Below are 8,465 nucleotides of genomic sequence, written 5' to 3' on the forward strand. Positions count from 1 at the left end.
ATTTTTCCTCAGCTACAAAGCATTTGGTAGACATTGTCTTCAGTTATCTCACATATTCACATCCCCAGAGTGATTTTAGTCTGGATATTAAATAGTCTGATGCAGATGGTAGAAGAATCCCAGCTTTAAATTTAAATTTTAGATACTTTAGTAGACATGTTTCATGTATATAGTAATGTGATTAATGGAGCATCTGGAATTATCCATTATGTCCATGGAATTTAGGTGGCTCTGTTTTGTTGGATTGATGTTCAGCTATACCGAGGGAAGGAACTCTGCAGAAGGCCTTTATTTGAGGCCAGACTCTGTCTTTCAGCTATTCTGTGACTTTTGGCAAGTCATATTTAACTTCTGTATCATTACCTATAAAATAAGGGCTACAGGTTTACTTTGTTTTATTGTTTTATTGTGATTCAAAGATACTGTGCTTTTTATAAACTGAAGTTTTGTGGCAACCCAGCAATGAGCAAGTCTATTGGTTCATTTTTCCAACAGCATTTGCTCACTTTGTATCCATCTCTGTGTCACATTTTGGTAGTGCTTGCAGTTTTTCAAACTTTTTCATTATTATTATATTTGTTGTGGTGATCTGTGATCAGTGATTATGATTCACTGAAAGCTTAGATGATGGCTAGCATTTTTAGCAATAAAGTATTTTTAATTAAGATATGTACATTTTTTAGACATAATGCTATTGCACACTTACTAGCCTACAGTATAGTGTAAACATAATTTTATACACCTTGGGGAACTGAAAATTTGTTTGACTCATTTATTGTAGTGGTCTAGAACTTAACATGCAATATCTCCAAGGTATACCCATTATAATGAAGCCTACCTTTTAGGGATAGTGTGAAAATTAATTAAATATTGTAATGGAGTTTATATCTAATGGCTTCTCATCTATTTTGGTTATCTATTGTTGTGTAACAAATTAATCTCACAACTTCGTAAATTAACACAATACCATGTTAGTATTTTCCGTGATTCTGTGGGTTGACGGGGCAGTTCCCCTACTCCCTTCTGTGTTGACTGGGGTCCTCTGGGGGCTCTGTTGGTGTAGAACGTTCAAGATGGCTCCTTCATACGGCTAGAAGTTGATGTTGCTGTCAGCTGGAGGCTCTGTTGGGCTGTTGACCATACCAACTGAATTCTTGATGTGGCTTCTCCATGTGACATGGCAGTTGGTTTCTGAGAGAAAGTGTTCCCAGTACTCAAAGAAGAAGGAAGCAAAGCTGCTAGTCCTTCTGAGGACTGGACTTGAAGTCCCAAAACTTTGCTTTACCTATTCTCTTGGTCAGAGCTCTCACATGACCAGCCCAGATACAAGGGCATGGGAACTAGCTTAACCTCTCAAAGAATGACACCTCCTCACATAAAGGATCAAATCTAAAATCCTCACCACAACTTATTAGGGTTGGTCCTCATCTCCCACCACCTCTGCCCTCTCTTCTAGTTTCCCTCCCCTCTTGCCACACAGATCACCTTGCTCTTCTTCAAATATGCAAATCCTGTTCCAATTTTGGGGTCCCAGCCCTGCTGTTCCTTTTCCCTGGAATGTTCTTACCCTAGTTTTTAGCCTAGCCTGTGGATTTCATTTAAACAACAGTTTCTCAGAGGCCCTCTTCCCTGACTGTCTTGTCAAAAAATAACACATACCTCTCTCTCCTATCATATTATTTTAGTTTTCTTTATTTTTGCTCATATTCTTTTAGTTTCCATCAAAAAGACTCTGGGACAGGAATGTATGAGGTACCTGAAATATTTCACTTTCTTTCCTTATCATTCACTACCTGACATTCTAGTTCTTTTTGATTACTGCCTGTTTTTCTCACTAGAAATGGGCTCTGTGAGGGCAGGGACATTGTCTTATTTGCTAAATATTTCCAGTGTCTAGAACTATGTTTAAACATAGTAGATCTGTGTGAGTGTGTATAGACATACATATACCTAAACATGCAGGAATTGAATGAACATGAAAGTCTTTGTAAATTGTATAGAGTGTTATTATTATTGGGCAGAGATGTAATTCACTCTCTTTCTCTAGTTGGGTCATTCTTATTTATGAAACCATTTACTGAATGCATGCTATATGTAAGACCCTGTGCTAAGGATTAGTTGCTTATAAAATTAACATGGATTCATTGTACTTGACATAATTTATTGGTCAGATCAAATGACAACAAGGTCTAGGTTACCCCTTCAGAGAGAGTTTTACTTATCTATAGTCTGTAGATTGGCTTTTTAAACCATACCTGTCAACCCTGTAATTCCATACCAAAAATCACAACTTTGCAATTAAATGCCTGAATGTAGTTAGCTGTATGGATGATCCTGGACTGGGGGAGATAAAACTACCATATATTGGATGTCCACTCTTCTCCCTGTGTCTTCTATATCCTGTCTCATTTCATTAGCACCACCATCCTGTGAATCGGAATATATGGCCTCCAGTTTTCAGATGAGGAAACCAAGATTCATAAGGCTTCATTTCTCCCATGCTCTAGTGCCTAGCACAAAGGTGTTTAACAAATATTTGTAAAATACTGAACAAAAGACAAGTTAACTAAATTGTTTTTAAAAATATCCCCTGGAATGGGGTGCCTAGGTGGCTGAGTTGGTTGAACATCCCATTCTTGATTTTGGCTGAGGTCATGATCTCAGCGTCCTGGGATTTAGCCCCCACCACTGGGCTCCATGCTCAGCAGGGAGTCTGCTGGAAATTCTCTCTCCCTCTGCCCCTTCCCCCACTCACATACTCTCTCTCAAATAAATGAATCTTAAAAAAAAAAATCACCTGGAAGTTGAATACATCTGAATTTGAACCCAGGCTGATGGGCTCCAAAGACCAAATGATTTCCACTATGCCAAAGCCAGACACCATTGGCTTAGTAGCATCAGTGTCAAGTAAGAATTTGAGAAGAAGAGAAATCTTAGATGTAAGGGTTACAGATCCATTTTGAAAGTGGGATTGAGACAGGAAATAAGATAATTATTCTAATGGACATTTTATATTAGATGCTATAGTTGGTTCATTGTGGAACATTTGTTCAATATCACATCCAAAATAAAACTTTACCTCTGATGTTTTGGCTCATGCCGGCTGGAAAATGCTGGGTGATCTACATCCTTTGAATATTAATGAAGCAAATTAGCTCCAAAAATGCCCTACTGTGTCTCAACTCCAGGAACCAACATGACTCATTAGACTCCTGTTGATTAGAAATGTTAAAGTGGGTTTTCTTTCTTTTCATTTTAATTAAATAAAGTTGACAGGCTTTCTTGATTCCCAGTTGTCCAGGACTCCCAACCTGGAGTGAGAGGAAATGACACCCTCTTCTAAACAACCCTTGCTGGGCTGTGTTGGGTTTTATTCTTTCTTGAAGGACCCCAGGAAGCAATCAGTACACTTTAAGACAAATGAGATCCAAAGGTTTTGCTCTTGGGAGAAAAGATAGAAAAAAGATATTTCTAACATAATTGCAAGTGAGTGGTTATGGAGATTACAAATTAGGTCAGGCTGAGTGTCACAATACTGTGTAAGCAGTAAGCACAATTGTAGGTCTCCACCATCCAGCTGAGCCATAACGAAAGACTGCAGTGATTCAAGGGCACTTAATTTTTTCATCTCGATGGGTTGATGCACAGCCACAGAGATGCTGGGCAAGATCATAGTCGAGAACCTTATCATCCAAAGAAGATGTATACTTTGATTTCTGTCTTTTATTTCTTGTGTCACATAAAAGCATCTTAACCTTAAGTTGTACCATTCTTTGGTCAGTTTATAACCATATAAATACCTTCTGAGAGTGCAGTGAACAGGGGCAGGGAATAAAGACATGGAACAGGACAGTTTTGTGATATGCAGGAAAAGGAAAGGAACTTGCCTTTCCCTTTAACTTCCTCCCTACACTGCATCATCTTCTCTTTTGTTAATGATGAGAGGCAGAGAGCTCTGTGCTCAATTGGACCAAAAGATCAGTTAATACAGTGTCCTGCCCTTAAGCCGTTATTATTCCCATTTTAAGATGACTTAACTATACCAAAGAAGGTAAAAGGGACTTCCCTATTGTCACAAACAATTAATGGATTAGAATACATTGAGCCTCTGGACCTGGTACTGTGTTAAACACTGTGGAAACAGAAATAAGTAAGACATTACTATTATCCCTAAGAACTACTATCCCTATTCACTGGATGACCTGGGACATTCAGTCTACCAGTTAATGATACTATTCAGCTTCTACTCTGGGCCAGGAAGTAGATTGCTAGATCAAATCACTTCCCTTCTTTAGGACTCTGTGTCTTCATTCCTTTTACCTTCAAAGTCTATCTATCCTAGAAAAGAGCAGTGGGTATGGAGAGAAGAAACTGGGGGGAAGAAAGTCCTTTCTCAGCCACCGTGTATTTAGCCACCTGTAGCATATCCTCAAGGACCTTGCAATTTGCTATGGACTGAGTTGTGTTCCCCTTCTCCCTGCCCCAAATTCATATGTTGAAGTCCTAACTTTCAGTGGGACTGATTTTGGAGATAGAATCTTTAGAGGTAATTAAGGTTCAATGCGGTCTTCAGGGTGGGGCCCTAATCCAATAGGACCTGTGGCTATATAAGAAGAGGAAGAAAGAGACTTCCCCCTCTCTGTGTATGAAGGGTAGCAACCTACAAGCCAGGAAGCAAGCCCTCATCAAAACCAAACTGCTGGAAACTTGATCTTGGACTTCCAACCTCTAGCACTGAGAGAAACAAATTTCTTTTGTTTAAGCCACCCAGTCCGTGGTATTTTTTGCAACAGCCTAAGTAGGCCGAGTCTAAGAAGACAATCAAAATGGCACACCAAACCATTCAAGATAGAGTATGTGGTAAAGCCCTAATCATGGTTCCTAGCTGTTTTGAATATGATAATTTTTATCTCATATAATTCCTTCATACATAATCTGATTTATACTTTAAAACATTTTTTTTTTAAAGATTTTACTTATTTGACAGAGAGAGACATAGCAAGAGAGGGAACACAAGCAGGGGGAGTGGGAGAGGGAGAAGCAGGCTTCCTGCGGAACAGGGAGCCCAATGCGGGGCTTGATCCCAGGACCCTGGGACCATGACCTGAGCCAAAGGCAGATGCTTAACGACTGAGCCACCCAGGCACCCCTAAAACATTTTTGATTAAGGAAATATTTATGTGTGTGTGTGTGAATTTGGTAATTTTTTTCTGTAACTCTAAAACCCCTGATGAGTTCTCAGCCTCATGTCTTGGAACAGATGAAATATAAGTTGAAAGCAAGAAGAAAACTTGGCAGCAAAAACATGTAAGGAAAGCTCTTTATGTTTAAATAGTCTGAAATCAGAACAAGGAAGACATTCTGGACAAAGAATGGGAAAGAATCGCTCTATAAAAATAGTTCCAGCCATGGCCATGTCCATAACCTCTGCCCTTTCTCTCACCTCAAAATTTATGGTAGGTCGGACTCATAATCTCAGGCAGTGGTGTACTGGAAAACTGACTGTCTGGAGAAACAAAACCTGATTCGTGGTGTTTGCCCATTTCTGTGGTATAAATACTCCCATGATGGCTGATTTCATGCTACACTTGATATCATTGACCATAGAGTTGGGAAGATAGGAGCAGAACTGGCTCTCAAGAATCAATCAGAGGCAACTCCAGCACGTTATTGTAAGGAACCTTAGAAGTTGCATTATTCCAAACTTTGATTTGTAGAATTTAAATCCCTGGGGAGGACTCAAGGACTCCCCTATGGCCAGTGAGATGGCCTAAACCTCCAAGCCACTGCCTCTCTCTCCCTATAGCCCTTCTTTTTGCTGTAAGTCAGAGCAGCTCCACTTTACTGTACACATTGGGTGTCTGGGTAATACACCACTTGAACAAAGCTACTTAGTTATACTTTATGTCAATGGGTAACAGTTCAGTGTTTTCCACAATAAAGATACCAAATATGTTAATATTTAGTGTATGATCACGAAAAGTTTTTTTAAAACTGGGAAAACTATTCCTTTGTATATTGGTTACAATATACATTTGCATATAAAGTGTTCTGAAAACTCCTGCAATAAATATCCTATCTTAGTTTTGTTGTAATTCAGTCTTTTCCAAACTTCTTTGATAGACAAATATTATCTTTTTAAACATTCTGCAGAGCACAATTCTACGTGATACTCTTTTGGGATATCTTTTCCCTATATTTCCTAAAGTTATCTTGGCTCTTGGTTGAAACCTCTACTCTATGGGTTAAAGAAAGGCCCAGGCCCTTGGGAAGATTTCTGAGAATACTTAAGGGCATCTCCAGCTCTACATTCTTGCTTTGGTTGTATTCATGTGTGTATGTATGTTTTTCTTCTACTTTTCTGTTTTTGATTCTATCCAAATATCAGTGTTCTCTGGAAAACTTCCTTTTCATCAGCTCCGTCTTATATGTAACAACTATACCTAACATGCATTATTCCAAGCAGAGCCTGGAAGAAATAGAACTAGTGTATTTCATGGATTCTAACATGCACATTTTTTTTTTTTTTTTTACATTTTAACCTGTCTGAAAGTAAGATCAAACTTACAGTTAAAGTTGTAGTTTAATTGGAGGCATTTTTTTTCTGTTAGTGTTACATAAAATAATGGTGTATCTTAGAATCAATATCATCTTAGATCAATACATATGAGCTCTAAAAACCTGAAGACCTGAGTTTCATGAAACATTATAGGTGCCTCATTTGTATTTGTTAAATGGATGAATAAATGAAATGAATAGATGAATGAACAAAACTTTGTTGTTCCTGTTTTTCCACATCAATAGAAATAAGGGTTTTAGTCTTGTTTCCTAATTTAAACAAACATTCACACACAAATACATACATAAGCAATTGTATGTGCATGTGTACACACACAGAATGTTTTCTGAAATCTGCTCTACTAACAAATTAAGACTGAATGTTAGACTTAACTCTTCTTCAAATAGTCCATGGACCATTTCATCAACTCAGGTTCCAGATGTTCTTCTTTCTCCTCTTTCCTCTTTTCTCCTTTTTTCTTTAAAATATGATTGACATTAATTTGGGTCCTTTCTCTTTTCTTTTGGCTAAGTCTGGCCAGTGGTTTATTGATCTTATTAATTCTTTCAAAAACCAGCTTCTAGTTTCTTTGATCTGATCTACTGTTTCTGGTTTCTAATTCATTGATCTCTGCTCTAACCTTAATTATTTCTCTCCTAATGCATGGCCTAGGCATCGTTTGTTGTTTTTTCTCTAGTTCTTTAAGGAATAAAGTTAGTTGGTGAATTTGGGATTTGTCTATTTTTTTTTTGAGTAAGGCGTGGATGGCTATGTATTTCCCCCTTAGGACCACCTTTGCAGTATCCCATAGGTTTTGGACAGATGTGTTTTCATTCTCTTTGGTTTCATGAATTGTTTAAGTTCTTCTTTGATTTCCTGGTTGACCCAAACATTCTTGAGCAGAGTGGTCTTTAGCTTCTAGGTGTTTGAATTTGATTCAAAAATTTGAATCTTCCAAATTTTTTCTTGTGATTGAGTTCCAGTTTTAAAGCATTATCGTCTGAGAATATGCAGGGAATAATCTCAGTCTTTTGGTATTGGTTGAGACCTGATTTGTGACCCAGTATGTGGTCTATTCTGGAGAAAGTTTCATGTGCGCTCGAGAAGAATGAATATTCTGGTGTCTTAGGGTGGAATGTTCTGTATATATCTATGAGGTCCATCTGGTCCAGTGTGTCATTCAAAGCTCTTGTTTCTTTGTTGATTTTCTGCTTAGATGATTTGTCCATTGCTGAGAGTGGAGTATTGAGGTCTCCTACAATTAACATATTGTTATCAATATGACTCTTTACTTTGGTTAACAGTTGGCTTATGTAGATGGCTGCTCCCATGTTGGGGGCATAGATATTTACAATTGTTAGATCTTCTTGTTGGATAGACCCTTTAAGAATGATATAGTGCCCTTCTGTGTCTCTAACTACAGACTTTAGCTTAAATCTAATTTGTGAAACAAGATCTGATATAAGAATTGCTACCCTATCTTTCTTTTGAGGCCTTTTGGCATGGAAGATGGATCTCCATCCCTTCACTTTAAGTCTGGATGTCTCTTTAGGTTCAGAATGAGTCTCTCGTAGATAGCATATGGATGGGTCCTGTCTTTTAATCCAATCTGCAACCCTGTGCCGTTTTATGGGAACATTTAGGCCATTCACATTGAGAGTGATTATTGAAAGATATAAATTTATTGTCATCATGTTGCCTGTGAAGTCCTTGTTTCTATAGATTGTCTCCATAAATTTCTGTTCTGTATCACTCTTGGGGTCTTTCTCCTTTTATAGAATCCCCCTTAATATTTCTTGCAGGGCCGGCTTAGTGGTCACATATTCTTTCAGTTTGTGCCGGTCTTGGAAGCTCTGCATCTCTCCATCTGTTCTAAATGATAGCCTTGCCGGATAAAGTTATCTCG

Source organism: Eumetopias jubatus, unplaced genomic scaffold, assembly GCF_037043125.1.
Source record: "Eumetopias jubatus isolate StellerSeaLion01/CBP00866 unplaced genomic scaffold, mEumJub1_p1.0 scaffold_1, whole genome shotgun sequence".
Taxonomy (NCBI): domain Eukaryota; kingdom Metazoa; phylum Chordata; class Mammalia; order Carnivora; family Otariidae; genus Eumetopias; species Eumetopias jubatus.